At 41.7% G+C, this 18,100-nt stretch overlaps 1 long non-coding RNA gene across 1 annotated transcript; it reads left to right on the plus strand.

Annotated features, from left to right (window-relative positions):
• Positions 1-2,361: 2,361 nt before the first annotated feature.
• LOC132664297 (uncharacterized) lies at positions 2,362-8,567 on the plus strand. The gene is made up of 2 exons (XR_009603580.3): positions 2,362-3,045; positions 7,930-8,567. It is a non-coding gene; the product is annotated as an uncharacterized LOC132664297 (long non-coding RNA).
• Positions 8,568-18,100: the final 9,533 nt, after the last annotated feature.

Below are 18,100 nucleotides of genomic sequence, written 5' to 3' on the forward strand. Positions count from 1 at the left end.
TAAAGCAACAAACACATACTAAAGCAGGTGAACCCAAGGAAAGCAGATCATTTCTTGGGAGACGTAGCACAGTGAGCCACTACAGTCAACATACTGGAGACAGTGATTGCGAAGAAGCCAAGATGGCGTCTCCCAGTAATGACCACCATGTTTTTGTCTGCTTTCTTTCTAAATTTACTAATCTATTTAAGGCCTGTCAGATTGTTTCAGTGTCAGTAGAGATTATCTCTAAGAGCCACGTTAGCTCCAGGATTCTATGATGTCACAAATTCTGCCATGTTGGATTCTCAGAACGGTTCTTCGGAAAGGTGCAGATGACTCTGAGCAGAACTCTGATTCCTCTAATTTCAGGTACAGGCTCCCGCATATCTAAGAATAAACACCCTCTAAGACAGACTGAATGACTTCTTCCAAGAAAGGAAGGAAGGAAATAAACATTTATTAAATTTGGGGATTTTTGCCAGGAAATAGGCTAAGAATCCTTCCTTATGTTATCAAGCCTAAATCCGGCAAGCCAATCTATCAAGGTGAAATTCTACCTGAAAGCGGTTTAAGAAAAATTTCATCTTCATCAGTGCTACCTGTGTGTGGCAGAATAACAGTGCCAAAGGTGGGTAGATTCCACTCACCTGTGCATCAAAATACTTAACTGGCTTGAGATGTGATGTGCAAAGAACTGAGAAAATTCTAAGAAAGAGCTAGGTAAACGGAAGAGAACATTTTGGTGCGGTGGTGAGACATCCAGAGGCAAACCGTCGAGACTAAGACATCTAGCCATAACGGGGGTGGAAGGGTATGTGCCCATGAGCTTTGAGGGGACACCAGAAAGGTGGATAAAACCAGGAGATAGGACACCAGACCTTACATTCAAGAAGCATCCAGAAGAAGTGGCTGCAGTTTTCCTATCAGGAGCCTGAACCTCTTTAATATGAATAAGAAATAATGGCATTGATAGTTTCCTTTCTGAACATTGAGGACAAGTAGGAAATTACATTGTGTGCAATGCAAAGGTTAGGCATACATAATTCAGGCCTAAAATTAATCCTGAAGCCAAAAAGCTACAGGGAAGTGGAACAAAAGGAATCGGAGCCTCTGGGACACCAAAGAGGGCTCTTGGAGAGGAGAGGGCAGTTGCCTGAAATAGTCAACAGATGGAGCTGGGGGGCTGCGAACCCCTCCGATTTCAGCGGGCAGCGGGGGACGTTTGCGCAGGGAGCTGGGCTTCCCGCTGGCGGCGGGAGTCAGTGCTTCAAGCGCACGCTGATCAAAGATACGCGCCCGCCACACGCAGTCCTGGGATCGCGGTCAGAGAAATACGATTCCAGCCTGAGGAACGCGTGAGCCGCTGACGGCACAGTGAAGTGTGCAGGTCCTGCGGAGGCTCTGACGCAGCCCCAGGACCAAGCCAGCCCTTTCTGTACCTCTAGTCCTTGAGGATCTGGGTCACGGAGAACCAGAGGCGGGACCTCGAGAGGTACTGGCTTTGGAACCCACAGGAAATCTCTTCCTTCTATTTTATTTATTTACTTATATGCCTCTTATTTATAAATGATCTCATCCGTCCAGAATCGGCACTTTCTCTAACAAAGAAATTTTTTTTGTCCATAAATGGAAATAAAAATCAGCTAGGAATATCCCCATTGCTGTGCCTGACATAACTGGAGCGAACGAGGGCCTTGGAGGGCCGCCTAAAATTGGTGGTAGGGCTATAGCTCCTGGGGAGGGGAACCGCCGCTCTTCCCTTATGAGGAGGCAGGGCTGAAGCTCCAAGAAAATGAGAACCAGCTCTGCCTGGTTTGACTCATCATTTTGTCCGCTCCATTCCGGGCACGGCGCACAGTAGGTGCTGAATACTTTACCGTTCATTGGATGAACGAACAAATGAATGACTTAAAGCCATTGTGGTCTTGGAAGCAGGATAAGAAGACTTTGAGCCTCACGGATCTATATTTAAATTCTGGCTCCTAAATCCTGTCAGTGACAATGTACTGGGCAAGTTATTTGACCTCCTCTGGCCACTAGTTCTTCAACAATAATGTGCCATATTCGTTGCTATATTCTCAGTGCCTGGAAAGTAATAGATGCTCAATAAATACTCTGTGTAAATGGGACATTTTGCATCAGCTTTCTTGTTTGTAAAAGAGGTACCAAGACATCTAACCAGGAGAATTAACTGTTAAGAAGATCAAATGTGATAATATATTTAAAGTTCCTGGCTCACAAAAAGTGTTGAACAAATATATGGTGACTATTATTTTTGTTGGCCAACATCCCCACTGCCCTCTGTTCCAGTAATCCAGGTAATTCTCAGATGTGAAGCTGGGACCCAACGCTATGGACTTCTCCCAGGAAGTAGCTGTCTCCTACTCACCTTCTAAGCATCTGAGCTTGCACTCAGAGTTATTCAAGTGATGTCCTGACTGGGGAGGCTGTGATCAGAGACCATTATCCACTTTAGCTCAGGCTGAAATTCCAGCTGACAACAGAAACAAAGGCAGTCTCAGTGCTCAGTCAGTAAGAAGGCAAATTACTTCCTGGGAGTCAGGCCTCTTTCCAACCATAGCCCGTACGAGGCCCACAAAAAGAACACGGCAGTCTAAGCTCATCCCTCTGAAAGATGCAACAGACCAAACTCCAGGTTTCAGAGGGCTTCCTGGTTTGAAAGATTCTCCCCGAAGCTAATCCTGGCATTGGCTTCCTTGAATTTTCCTTTGGGAAAGATACCAATGGGAATTTCCACCTCAGGATTGGACAATCGTGACTTCAGATCTACAGAGGAAGTTTCAAGGGAAATCAAAACTTTAGGACTATCTGGAAGCTCCCAAGAAGCAGACATCTGTAACTCTAGAGCTTTGTAAGATGAGCCAGGACAATTTTCTTTCCAGAGTGCTTAAAGGCAGCCTTGCCTGGGGAATTTCTAAAGAGTCATTCGATTTCATGTTTCAGTAAGATGATGACACAGAGAAAACCCAACAGCAACGCAATTACTTGAAGATCGTTCTTCTGTTTAGGGGGAATGGATTGGAAACATCTTTTAAGGAAGAGGTAATGACGATAACACTGCATTTGTGTAGCGTTTTGACATTTCTTATCAATTTTGAATTTATATTGCCTGCTTTGATCTTTAAAACAATTCTGTAAATTAGGTAGACCAGGTACTTCTAGTCCCACAATACAGATGGGAAAACTGACATTTAGAAAGTCTAGTGGATTATCCAGACTTGCATTTAATTAGAGGCAGACCTGAAATATGCTTCTGCCTACAATGCTTTTCAATGGACCACCCAGCCTCCCAGCTGGGTTTGGACTAAGTGGAAGAAGAAAAAACCAGTATGATAGCAACTTCCCATAACAGGAACAAATAGATTATTGTAGTTCAAATCGTCCTTATTAGGAAATGCTCCTTCCTAATGTTTTCCAAAAAACTAAAAAATTATATCCCATAGAAGTTAAACCTGAATCACTTTCCTTTCAACTTCCAATAATTAGTTTCAAATATGTGACCACTATTTCCCATGAATTTGTCTTCTGAAATACATATGAAGGAATGCCACTTTAGGAGAACAGTTTTCTCTAAAAAACATATGAAAAGTTGTCTTCTGTAATTTGAAACAGTTGGGCCCATGATTGACTCTTGGAATGGTTGAGGGGCCCTTCCTTTCCAAAATATGTTTCCTAAATTCCATACATGTATACTTGGCTGTAAGCTTTGACACATGTGGGATGAATTTAGCTTTAATTGACTTGATTATTTGAATGAATTATCAGCTGGGTAATTTGCAAAGTCAAGTTATAATCACATACTTTTACTCAGAAATAATAACTCTCACAAAGTCACCTTCCTCACTTTTGTTTCTCAAGAGACTTTTTAAAAAAGTTGACAGTAGGAGAACTCCTTCTGTTGGATTAATCGCGTTTGTATATATGGAAGGCTTATGGGCCTTGATGCTAAATGTCACTAGTTAGACCTAATTTTGATGGTAAATGTCACTAGTTCTTTCATTCATTCATTCATTCATCTAAAAAATCATTCTACCTTATATGCCAACTATTGCTATCGGGGCATACATGATGGTAAGTTAAACTTGCAGTTCTCGCCCTTGTGGAACTTACAGTCTCGTGGCTTTATTTGCTGTGTGTCCTTAGGCAAGTTACAGTACTTCTCTGAGCTCCACTTCAAACTGTAAATTATATGATAATGGATACTAAAATACTGAAATGAGTGAAGATATCTTCTTCACAAGACGGTGGTGAAAAATAATTTAAATAGCATAAAGCACCTGATTCTTGGCCAGTGGTCAAGTAAATACTGGTGTTTGCCCAATTTAATTAAATCAAGGCCAGCAGCAGAGGCAGTAGAATCCCTGATGGCCTCTGTCTGGATAAAATGCCTGGAATGTGGGTTTTACCCTCAAAATTCTACTCACTGAAACAGCTCTCTCGGGGACCTTCCATAACTGGTGATCTCAGCTGGCCTTTTTCACGCAAGATCCTCTCCCAGCTCTTGGCAGGGCACTTATGTCAGTGGTCTTGACCTCCTGCAAGAGCCCCTCTGTCCTGGCTTTCCTGGTTCCACCCGCTCTCTCTGAGTGTTCTTTCTTTCTTCCTGCATTCCAGCTCAGTGCCCACCTCGCCCTTCTCCTCTTCCTGTTCATGAGGACCATTTCAGTGCACATGTCACCCACATCCTCTTCACCGGCCGTGACCTTTCTTCTTGCTCTGGTCCCATGGGTCCAACATCCAGCTGGCCTGCAGCTGAACAATTTCCAGAATTGATTCTGTCATCTTCTCAGAAGGGACTCCTCACCTCACCTTTCTATTTCTATTCATGATGCCACTTACATTCCCAGCCATGCCAACTGGAAAACTGGGAATCTTTGTGGGCCTTCCCTGTCCCTCAGTTTTCACATTCAAGCAATGATCAAATGCTGTCGATTTGACCAAGTCTCCTGAATCTGCTGTCCTTGTCTTTCCCGTCACCCTTGTGCAGGCTCATACCTCTTACACAGACTATAGCAACAGCCTCTACGTGGGCCCCTGCTCTGTCTCTCTCCACCCCTTCTCACTTCTTGCTACCAGGCTCACCTCAGTTCCTAAAACGCACCGCTGATCACTTTGCCTCCTTGCTCAAAACCCATCAGTCTCTCCCCAAAGCATACAAAGTAATGTCCTAATGCCTCAGTCTGGCACCTTGGCAACTCTTCAGAATCTGATTTCAGCTGACATTTGTCTTATTTCTTTGGGGACCTCGAACCTCCTCCCCACACTCCTGTAATTTACAGTCCAGTGAGGGAGGTCAACACTACTCGATCGTCACAGGAGTGCACCTATGAATCATGATGGGGGCTCTGAATGGCAAAAGAGGGTACCATCAGATCCTAAAACTGAGAGCCCGGTTTGGCACATTCAAGGAGCTGATAAAAGGTTGGAGAGACGTGAACAGAGCAGGGAGTGTGCGGGACATGACTGGGAGGAGGCAAAGCTGTCCACTCGGGGCTTTAGGGAGGCCCTCGGGTCAATTTTGTTCTTTATCCTAAGAGCAATGGAAAGCCATTGGATAGTTTTAAATGTGGGGAGGATCAAGCTTGTATTTTTAAAAGCCGATCTTGTGGCCTGTAAGCTCCTTGAGAAGGAGGACCTTGCCTTTAGCTCCTGGTAGCCCCTGGAGGGCTGGGAACAGGGTCTTCTAAGACAAGCGCACCACAAGGAGCTGCTAAACGACTCCCTGGGAAGAGGAGGAAGGAAGGAGGGGACATGAAAGAAGAAGATATTGGGAGAGCCAGCTAAATTGACTGGAAAGAGGTGAAAGCCATTTGGTATTCAAGGTGCAGGTGTAAAATAGCGAGCTACTTTTACGCAAACGTTGTTAGTGTGGGCCGTCATTTCACTGCTGCACCACAAGTTGGCAGAAACCCTGCTGGAATCTGGCCTTGGAATTGCCTTCAGAGGGGTTTATCCATTACATGTCACAAATCTCATTGCTTTACTGGTCAAACTTGGTACACACTCTATGTTTTCATGCCCCTCCCTCTTGCCTATATGTTCTTTTTATACTCCTCTTTATATAGTTTTCTTGGATTATAAATTATATGCCTCTTCATATTGTTTAACTTGGATTATAAACTTCTAGAAGACAGAGACCAGATCTTTGAAATAAACTCTAATAAGGAAGGCAGCTATGCGGGAGCTGGATGCCCTACAGGGCTTCTCCCGTTAACTGCGAAGGTGAAGGGCGTGAGTGGGGAGGGCATGAGGGGTTGATGAGTTGAACGGGGGACCAGGCACAGGGCAGGGGAGCTTCCTTCAAAATATATACTCATGTGGGAGGGAGACACCTGGGTGGCTCAGTCGGTTAAGCATCTGACTTCGGCTCAGGTCATGATCTCACGGTTCATGACTTCAAGCCCCACATCAGGCTCTCTGCTGTCTTGTGGAGCCCCCTTCAGATCATCTGTCTCCCTTTCTCTGCCCCTCCCCGCCTTGAGTGCCCATGCTTTCTCTCTCTCTACCTCAAAAATAAACATTGGAGCACCTGGGTGGCTCAGTCAGTTGAACGTCCGACTTCAGCTCGGTCATGATCTCGTGGTCCGTGAGTTCGAGCCCCGCATCAGGCTCTGTGCTGACAGCTCAGAGCCTGGAGCTTGCTTCACATTCTGGGTCCCTCTCTCTCTCTCTCTGCCCCTCCCCCTCTCATGCTCTGTCTGTCTGTCTCCCTCTCTCAAGAATAAGTAAACATTAAAAAAATAATAAATAAATGAACATTTAGAAAAAAATATATACATATTAATGTGGAAAAATAGCTTTCATGAGTAGAATGTTGAGTAGTGGTTCAAGCGTGGACTCTGGAATCAGAATGCCTGCATTTAAATGCAGACCCTATTACTTACTAGCTGAGGGGCCTTGGGCAAGTGATTTAAACTCTGTGCCTTGGTTTTTTCATCTGTAAAATGGGCTGATAATACTACCTATCTCATAGGCACTTAAATATTAGATAGTACTTAAAGATTAAGTATGGAAGGTGCCCAGAACAGGCCTGGCCCAAGGGGAACATTCAGTACTTCTCAGCTGGTTTTTCTATTACTGTTGATAAGCAAGAAGGTGCCCGTGTTTGTGCTTCATCCAATTTTAAGATCCTTTTCTGAAAGATTTGAAATTGCAGTCATGAAGTTTGATGCACATTTTTCATTTATTCTTCTACAGACTTTATTTTGATGGTCCACAGAAATGTAATTAGCATTGTGCAAATATTTTGGTTAGGACTAAAAGCTGCCTGCAACATTTAGCACAAAGAACAAAACCTGAGTCATCACATTTTCAAAGCTGAATGTGAGAGCTCTGTGGTAACTCCTCTAACAAATGAAAGATTTTGAATAAACAGTAATTATGCAGCAAAAAATTAAGTAACAGCTGTGGGGAGTATGGAAGCAGACAGAGGCTGGAGGTTTGTGTAAGTGAAGGATGTAACCTGGTGAAATAATTTACTATCTGGAACAACTGAAATGCCAACTCTATACCTATCACTTGAGTGGGAAATTTAAGGGACGAAAATACTTCCATTTCATCTTGGAACATTTATTGCCACAATGTTTACTTTTCAAAAGTAGGTGTGATGTTAGCCAGCTGTGGTTTACTGGTATAATGCACAGTGATGGTAAAACACATGTATATTTATTTGATATGGTCAGAATTTCCAGTCATTTCCTAGCCTGAGTATGGCAGCAAGTTTCCATTTCTTCATTGTTTTTATTTAACAGCAATTTTTGAAAGGATTTCAGCACTTCAAGTAAATGAGGAAAGAACAAAGAGCTCAAGAGAGGGGGAGAGAGAAGAGAGACAAAGAGAGTAGGCAAATGGTAAGAGATGAGAAAACAGAGTTGAGGCCAAGAAGTGTAAAAATTAAGCAAAAATCTTGCGTCTATCTCTCTACAGTGAGTTTTGGCTGAAATCTCTCTGTATTAAAAACTTGCCGAGCAAGGCATCAAGATGGCCTCCGGCCGGAGACTGAATCATCTTTGCATGACATCTACATGCCCTACTTGTGCGAGTCCTCAGGGAACAGGGCAGAACTTCCATTCCAGATCCAAGAGGATGGTGTGGCAACCTTTCCCATCCATGTGCCTAAGGATCCTGACGTGGAAAGAGATGATACCACCTTCCCCCGCACAGCTCATTCTAGTTATTCATACTCCTAGAACTGGGAAGCTCATAATCTACTCCTGTCTAACTGCTGTTTGTAGAAATACATTTGTCAGAGCCTACCAGAGCCATAGACAGTGTGAAGAACAAAGAGGGTGTCCAGTGGGGGAGAGTCCGAGAAATCCCCCAAATGAGGAGATTGTAAGTAGGTTTGTTTCATGACTCCTTTTCTATAGGAACCTGCCCCACGTATGCATCCCTAGTATTGGACAACTCCAAAGAAAATGTCCCCTCACCCCTCACTCATCTACCAAGAATTCAAACAGGAAATGATGGAAGATCCTTCCACACTGTCCCAGTTCATACTCAACGATTGTTTTTTTATTATCTGGCTTGACAAATTAAAAAAAAAATGTGTACAGATAAATGAATGAATGAATAATTAGTTTTCATTTCCCCTCCAGCTTAAGTTGCAGTAGAATCGAATGGCGAGATGTATGTCTGTGGAGTGTAGGGCTGTGACACTGCATTTCTTCTGAGATAAGCCGTATGATAGTGTTTTGGTTTTTTGCACCATTTTGGAGGTGGATAAAAACAATGCTAAAATTTCCAGAAGAGTTAGAAACAGAATGTCCATGCTCAGCCCTTTGCTCTATTTTATAAATCAACCCCAGGGTTGAAATTTTGACTGAAATTGCCTTATTCACAGAGAAGAATCTTCATGCCTATTTGGCATAAGAGATAAAGAAGAAGAAAAAAGAACTACATTATTCTCTATCTTGGTTCAATTTTCCCAGTTCAAAGCCAGAGACTGGTAGCTCAGGTAGAAGGGGTGTGTGGGGCCAAACTTGTACCCCCTGAACACTCAACACATTAACTGAAGGGTGTTTGTACTGAGCTGTCATTAGGTCAAGCAGGAACCGTTACCACAGACCAGGCTGGGAAGAAGGGTGGGTTTGATTTATTCGCTGTTTACAGAGCAAAAACAAGCTGAGCAAAACTAAGGCAGACTTATGGGTTCTTGGCCAGCCAGGATCATGTGCCTGTCATATTTACTCAGCTCATATTCCTGAGATTGCACTAAAGTTTACACAGTACAGAGTGTTTTAAATGTTTTCCCTGAAGTAATAAGCTGTAGACATTCTTAGCTACCAGTGTATTTAGATAGCAGACTTCAAATGTAAGTACAAGAGAAACATCAGGCAATTGGTTTTTCAATGAGAAGAAAATTGTGATTAGCAACAGATAAAATCGTGCCTGTTGTTCTTTAAACAATTTCTTTCTTTGGTATTCTACAGTTTCACTAAAATGTGTGAGGGTGGGTTTAATGTTATTTATAGTGTTTGCAAATGGTTGTGTTTCTTGAATCTACAGATTTGTATCTTTCATCAATTTTGTAAAATTCTCTACCATTATCTATTCAAATATTCCCTTTCCTCCATTTTCTCAATGTTTTCTTTCTGTGACTCCGATTAGGTTTGTGTGGGGCATCTCCTTTTGTCCTTCATGTCTTTTAATGTTTTTGTATTTGTCATCCCTTCATCTTTCTGGACTGACTTAGGATGATTTCCTCAGATCAGTCTCCTAGTTCACTAATTCTCTTTTTGTCAGCGACTTATCTATTTTTCACATGCCCATTCAGTTTTTAAAAATATATGTATTCCACAGTTTTAAATTTTTGAAAAAAGTTTTGTTTTTAAATATAGAATCATAATAAATTGCAAAAATAGTACAGAGAGTTCATGTATACCCACTTTTGGCTTGCCCCAATGGTGACCTAATTACAGTGCATTATTGAAGCCAAAAAATTGATTTGTACAATATTTTCAACTACACTACGATTATAGAAGTCTTTGTCTTTATTCTATGACTTTTATCACCAGTGTAGATTCATATAACCAGTGCCGCAATTAACATGCAGAACTCTTCCATCAACACAATAGAACACTCTCCCGCTGCCTTTTTACCGTCACGCTGCTTACACCTTGTCTTAACTCTGGATAACCACTGATCTGTTCTCCCTCTCTATACTTTTGTCATTTTGAGAGTTTTCTCCAATTTGTAACCCTTTGAGATTGGCTTTTTTTCATTCAGTGTAATGCCTTTAAGATCCATCCAAATTGTGTGTCTCAATTGCTTATTTAGAGAGTTCTTCATGTATTACAGATACAAGTCCCTTATTAGATATGTGATATGTACATATTTTCACCCCCAATAAGTTTTAGCTTTTATTGCCATATTTTTCATTTCTAAAAGTTCTGTTTGGCTTCAGTTTTCAAGGTCTGCCTGATCTTTTTTCAGTGACACTTGTACTTTTTCCATGTAAGACCTTCTTTTATAAATTTAATCCTTTAAATTCTTTTTAAAATCATTTCTGTTCAAGAATTACAGTATTTACAGTTCTAATTCTACCTTCTGTACTATACACATAACTTTTGGTGACTCTTTTTCATAGTATTGTTTCCTCATATGTTTTACAGTTTTAGATTATGAACTTGCCTTCACTGGCATTTAATCTCTGGGAATCCCTACAGAGACATTGCTAACGGGATGTTCTTCTAGAAAGATTTTGCATTTGCTTTTGTAAGTCACTCCAAAAGCACCACAGCTAAGCACTACTTTTTATGCTATTATCTGAACTTAGAGTTTCCTACATCTTGCCCATGACATGAATTTGAACATCAGATAGTGACGTGGCTATAAGTCCTCAGAGATATCTATCTATCTTTCCATTTTAAAAATCCCTATTTGTAAATCCTTCATCTTGGCATCCTGTTGTGGCTTCAGTTCCAACTTCCTGTCTCTAGGGCTTACGGCTTTATCTCCTGTTCCTACACAGGGATTCGTATCCAAACCCCTTCCCGGCAGCCGCTAAACTTTCAGGTCTCCTGTTGACCTCACTGAGTTTCATTTCCCTCGTTACTTTTGATTTCTCAAAATCTGGTGATTTCTCTTACTTTTTTGTGAGCTCACTTCTTCACTAGAAATGGATTTCACTTAAAAATAGCATATTTAAAAATATTTATTATATTTTATCCAGGGTTTCTCATGTGTAACAGTGGAAGAGTTTTCCAACTATCTGGAGGAGTATTTTCCCCATTAGCTGCTCATAACAAATTTTACAAAACCATCTACTGGCTCTTTTAGTAAAACAATGCTAGTATTTACGATGGAGACATGCCTCTGCGTGACCTTGGAAATAAACATTGCTTGAGAGTGCAATTATGAGGTTCTAGCTCTCAACATAAATGTCACATCTGCAGAGAAGACTTCCTTAATCAACTCCCAGCTCAAATCACATCTACTTCTTGCTGTCGTTCAGCTTCTTCAAAGCACTCACACTATCTAATTTTTTTTTGGTTCTTAAGATATATTTATTATAAATCTATTCCGGCTGGAATATAAGTTCATGAGGTTGACCATCAGGTCAGTACACAGGGATAGAAAATAAGCTTACGCATGTAAGCAGTCACCAAGATATTGGTGATGTGGACACACGGAGTGTGGCATAGGTGGCCAGGGACACACAAATGGAATGTAATTTCAAGGAAGAAAATGGAAATTTAGTAAAATAGTATCCCATTTGAAAGGAGAATAAACATAAAACAAAAAACAAAAAACAAGAGAATGATTGCCTTCATAGGCTCTAGAAAAAATGTGTGAGAGCGAGAATTTGGCAGTGTTTCTCCAGCTCTGGTCAAGGTTGAGGAGATCTAGTCTGGGGCATAGAAGAGTTATTTCCCGCACTTCCTGTGGCCCGCATGAAAATGCAATTGGGAGCATCTCTTTGATCTGATTTCACAGACCAATAGCAAGCGACCATCTGATTAAAAGCGTCCAGGTGTCATGCCGGTGTTCTGCATGGCAGACGTGGGCATTTTGACCTCTGAGAAGGATTACTCTCCTTGTAACTAATGAGCAGGCATTTTAGTTTATCCATAAGTTTCCTGTGAGGTCTGTAAGCAGATCAGTCCCAATCAGCCCAGTGCAACATCAAGTTCAATGTCAGTCAAGCTGAAGATCAGGGCAACAAACCAGCCTCCAAGACCTGTTCTTCCCCAGAGCTCATACCTGGGCTGGCAACATCAGATGGCCCAAGGTGCTTTTAAAAATATTGATTCCTGGTCACCACCCCAGACTTTCTTGATTCAGAATGGGTATGAGGTAGGGAGAAGGAGAAAAGAATCTGTGTTTTCAACAAGCTCTTCTGATTCTTATGCAGCAGACTTGGGAAACACTGCCCTAGATCATTTTCTTTTTCATCCCTTTTTAACTAGAATATACATCTTTTTTTTTTTTTTTTTCATCCCTGCCCCAGAATAATGACTCTGATTGCAGAGGACTTAATTGAGTTTAACGCAATCTCCAGTACTGTAGTCTTAATCATCCCACAGGTAATTGCAATTCGAAATAAGATCTTCTCGGTGCAAACAAATCTCTGGAGCATTAGGGTCTCCTCGTTCTTTGGAGCAAGGAGGAAGATCAAGTTCAGCTCTAGTGCTCTTTCACCCACCCTTCTGCAACCCTCTCCTATGTCTGGTGTTTCCTGCTCACCCAAGCCACAAAAATGTGTGTTCCAAGGTGCTGTCTACAGCTGTGGGTCACCGGCTGTCTCCGTGCATCTGTGCATGATTTCAGTGGCCCTTGAGGATTCCCTAGGAGACAGATACAGTGTTTCACTCAGGATCCTGTGCCTCTTCTGGTTGCTCTTTCTGCAGGAAGCACCCACTTCTCCCCGTGGGCCTTAGAGTGCTATGATTCAGGATTCCTGTTATTTGAGTGGGGGTCAGGGGAGAAGGGATTTTGATATCTTAACTTTTGCTAACTATTATTCAAGTAGGAAAAGAGAAAGGAATTAACGGGATGGAGGGACTGAACAAGAAATCAAATACGGCTTTCATGCAAGAAACAGTTAATACGTTTCTTAGAACGGCTGCTTTGGAGAACACTTTTCTCCACATTAACTTCCTTCCTGGAATTCACCTACTGATAGGCTTTAATTCTATCTTGAAATAAGCAAAGTGGAAAGACAATGAGAAGCATAGGTTATGGACAACCCAGAGGACCCGAGTGCCATAAAATCTCTTACCCCAAGATCAGGGTTAGGATTAGAAAGTATAATTCTCAGCATTAAATTTCATTATCATTTAAATGTGAGGTTTGTAGCAACCGCTCCCTGGGCTACAAAGAATCAATTCCATTCTTCAGTTTTATTCAACAGGTATTCGTTGGCTGTCTAATTTGTGCAAAGTAGTTTTGATGATAAAGCCTGCAGATTTCACAAGAGCTAGGACTATCTTGAGAGTGTTATCTATACACTGTGACAGTGAAGTCTAGGAACTTGCATGACAGCTCATATCAGCTCAAGTCACATGTACTTGATGACCAAGTTGATGTGTCTGGCATTCTGCAGGGCTTCACAATGGCATTCCCTGGGCTTGTGATGGGTCACCACTAAGTACTTTCTCTTAGTGCCTCGGATAAAAGTTATAGAAGGCCACAGTGCAGTAAATTGTGAAAGGACTGTATGATTCCTTCACAGAGAATCTTGCACTGCCATTGAAAGAGGAGTCATGTTCATTCGACAGGCTTTCACCTGCCAGGTATTTGCAGCTGAGCACTTTCATGTATAGAAGGGCCATCTTGCATGAAGTTAGCAACAGATTTTTCAAATATTCTCTGTTGAACTGGCACCTTTCTTTTTTTTATTTTTTAAATGTTTATTCTTATTTTTGAGAGAGAGACAGAGAGAGACAGAGAGAGAGACAGACAGACAGAGCACAAGTGGGGCAGGGACAGAGAGAGAGGGAGACACAGAATCCGAAGCAGGCTCCAGGCTCTGAGCTGTCAGCACAGAGCCCGATGTGGGGCTCGAACTCACAAACCGCAAGATCATGACCTGGGCCGAGGTCAGACACTCAACCGACTGAGCCATCTACAAGCCCCATGAACTGGCACCTTTCAAGGTATACCGAATATCTTCCCTTAAATATATTCTGATATGGCACCAATTATATTCTTTTTTTTTTTTAAGTTTATTTATTTATTTATTTTGAGAGAGAGGGAGAAAGAGAGAGAGAGAGAGAGAGAGAGAGAATCCCAAGCAGGCTCTGCACCAGCAGCACAGAGCCCCACATGGACCTGGAACTCATGAACCATGAGATCATGACCTGAGCTGAAGCCAAGAGTCAGAAGTTTAACCAACTGAGCCACTCAGGCAGCGGCACCACTGGCATCAAGTGTTTTCTATTTTCAGAAAAAAATTCAGCATTTAAACATCCCATTAGAGAGAGTGGGGGGGGGGGTAGTTGGAAGTGAAGAGTCGAAGCTACTATTTCTCTTTTCCTCTTAGTTCTAAAAGCATCATGAGCAAATGCATAATGATCCATCACTTGGCACTGCATTGGACATATTACAAATATGCATATCTATGTATCTGTTGACACAAATTGAACACAATTTCAGAATCTCTAAAGGCAAGAAAGAGATTTTATTCAAGCCCAAGTTAGGACAGCCACCCGGGATATACAGTCTTCACGAAGAAGAGAGTGCTCCTGTAAACGAACATCTGGTCATATGCAGCTTTTACATAATTTATATAAAAGTTACAAAGAACATAGAACATTTGACAAAGACATTTCAGAAAGTTGCAGACCTTATCTTAAATTTGGAGTATATGCAAGGCTGTATGACTTTAATCTCCTGGGAACCAGGGAAGTTTCTTACTTTTTCTTACCTTTTGTGTTCAGACTGCTCCTTTTGGTAATTCCTTTTGGTAATTTTCTTCAACGAAGCAGATGTACAATGTGTGCTCAGGGAAGAAACAGAGCCCACACTTTGAGATTTTGCCAAGGCATTTTGACCTTGGTAAATGTTAGAGTATAGCTTCCCCGGGAGCTCAGGAGCAGGGGCCAGGAACATAAAAAGTTAAAAATGTCCTTTATCAGTTCTATATCTATTCAGAAAAAGCCTCTGAACTCTAACATATCTCAACCTGGCTGATATATGAAAGAAGAGGACCTACAAAGATTTTACAAATGAAAAGGACTACGTGGCAATATATGTAAAGGCGATATTCAAAAGTGTTGCACCCATGTGACCAGGAGACCTGTCGGACCAATCACATACTGGTGGATGCAGCCTTAGCTGTAATCCTGGATTATATGGGCTCCAGATGGAGAAATGTGTGGAGATCAAGTTGGGAAGGTGAAATGTTCTGGGTGCATCAAAGTAGACTCTTGGAAAGAACAGGCCTCGAATTGGGTGGTGCATAATGAGAATATGTCTTGGCAAAGTGTTGAACAGAGGCTGTTTCATGAAGAAGTGAGTGCAAGGGAAGATGAGGGGGTGGGTGACCAGGGTGTTAAACAAGGTATTACTGGAATATAAAGAACTGGAGAAAACTGTATTCATTGGATCTCCTCTCAGGGAAAGAACTATGTATGTTTGGAAGAAATATTATGATAAGCTTCTTGGGGTAGGGAGGAGAGATTGTACGCATGTTTATGTTCAAGTAACGATGTAATGATTATCTTCATGTTCTGTTAAACTTCCTATTTAGCTGCAGGGCCTTTATTTTGCTAATTGGGCATGGCCCTCTTTGTTCTTCATACCCATCCAACCCCATTCCGGAGCTCAGCCACCCTAAATAAATGTTGAACAAACATCTAGAGGATATTGGTGTGAATATGAGAACCTGTCCGGAATGCCACGGCCAAGGTCAGGGAGCTCTGCCCAAAGTCAGGGAGCTCAGATGGTATGTGGGCAAGCAGGAGGGTTGTCTGTGGAAAAGAGAACTAAACACAATGAAGAGAGAGAGACGTGGGCATCATGGCTTGCTAGAGAGAGCACAATACTTGCAATCAAAATACCTGGGCTCCAGTCGAGCTCTGTCACTAACTACCCATATAATCGTAAGCAATTGGTTGACTTTTTATTCATCTTAATGTCATTGGGGATTAGAATAGTGCTACAGGGCCTGGAGACACATAAATATTTATTGACTATATGAGCAAATGAGTGAGCAAATGAATGACAGCTTCAACTTCCAGTTTCTTCAACTGCAAGATAGAAATAAATAAATAAAACTTCTTACAGTAGGGTCCTTTCTTTCTTCCTTAGACTGAAGGAGAGAATGCATGTATAAATGCTTTGGAAACCATAAAGGACCCTCTAAACTCCAATGATTTTATAGTCAGACTAGTTATAATGGTAGGTCAAGAGGTCTAAAATCTGCCTATTATTAATGTTGAATGTGTATCTAAGTTGATAGATAGGGATTCTAGAGTTCTGAATTCCCTGCTTTGAAATCAGAAATAAGAGGACACATGCCCTGCATCCCCAAAGTTGGGGACCACTGAATCGGTGTCCTGGAGAGTTCTACAGTTCAGGCTACCTCCTGTCTTTCTCCTTTACTCCTCACTTCCTCCTTTACTTTCTCCTTTGCTCCTTACTTCCTACACTTCATTTCTGACACTTCTGGTCACCAAATGGGTGGGATTTTTTTTCCCACACCAAGCAATTCTCCAGGACAGTAACGGGATGTCCTACAATTTAACTCAATTGTGACCCTACATACCTGGAGATACTGTCCGGTCCTGCAGCTTAAGGGCTCAGTCCCCCAAGATTGCCTCCACCCCAGTTCAGATGACAACCTCAAGTCCAGATTGTCACCTGTGCTTCTGACTGATTGGCTACAAATTAGAGGTTCCCATGACCCCCCCTCCTTGGGTTCAATCAATTCGCTGGAGCAGCTCACAGAACTCAGAGAAACACTTATGTTTGCTAGTTGGTTAAGGGATATGATAAAGGATACAGATGAACAGCCAGACAGAGAGATACATACAGCAATGTCTGGGGGAGTCCTGAGCACAAAAGCTTCTGTCCCTGTAGAGTTGGGGTGTGCCACTCTTCCAGTATGTGGTTCACCAACCTGGAAGCTCTCCAAACTCCAGATTCTTTGAATGTTTATGGAGGTTTCATGGCATAGGCATGATCAATCATTATCTCCATTTTCAGCTCCTCTTCCCTCTCAAGACAATGTGGAGCTGAACATTCCAGACTTCTAATCATGGCTTGGTCTTTCTGGTGACCTGCCTCCATTCAGGAGGCCAGGCAGAGTCACCTCAGAACAAAAGAAGCCCTATATCAGGAACCAAAGGCAGAGACCAAATATCAGAACAAGAGATGCTCCTAGTGTTTTTATCACTGAGGATATTACAAGGGCTCAGGAGCTCTGTGCCAGTAACTGGGGACAGAGACCAATATATACATATTTTCTATTATCTCACACTCTGAAACCATGACCAATATTTTGCTAATTTGTGGCAAAATGGGGGAAAATAAGGATGCTGTAATCTATTTTTAATAAAGCTATTTACATGAAAATGTGAGGAACATCTTTTTTTTCTGAAATTATCTTCTTCCTTATTTTGGTATCAAATAGTCCTTTAAAAATGAGATTAAGGCAGTAGTAAATATTTATGTGGACTGTCCTTATCTAGCAAATCATAAGATGGCAATTCTATGTCACTGCCTCAATATCTCATTCATTTTACTCCCTGAAATTTTGTTCATGCATAAGAACCTTAAGTTCAGCGACTACTCCCCCAAGAGGGTTCTGGAAGGACACACAGGAATTTGGGGTTCTTGCATCAGTGCCATTTTCCGGTCCTTCAACCCACTAAAATTTAGCAGTTATAGATTTAAAAATTCTATAGGTAAAAATAAACCAGGAGAAGCTTTTTTGGAATGTTGTTCTAATGAAACAGTGAGATACAAAAAAACCCTTGTTTTTGGAGTCTTTGTTGAGGCTTTTAACAAAATAAATGACTAAAAATTTACACTTAAGCCAAATGGAAGCAGTAGCTGAAATATGAATAGATAAAATTATTTATGACCATTTCAGCATTGGCTTAATTGCCAGGGAAATGAGATGCCTGTTTTAACTTGACTGTTTTGGCAT

The sequence above is a fragment of the Panthera onca genome, chromosome F2 (assembly GCF_046562875.1).
Source record: "Panthera onca isolate mPanOnc1 chromosome F2, mPanOnc1 haplotype 2, whole genome shotgun sequence".
Classification (NCBI taxonomy): Eukaryota; Metazoa; Chordata; class Mammalia; order Carnivora; family Felidae; genus Panthera; species Panthera onca.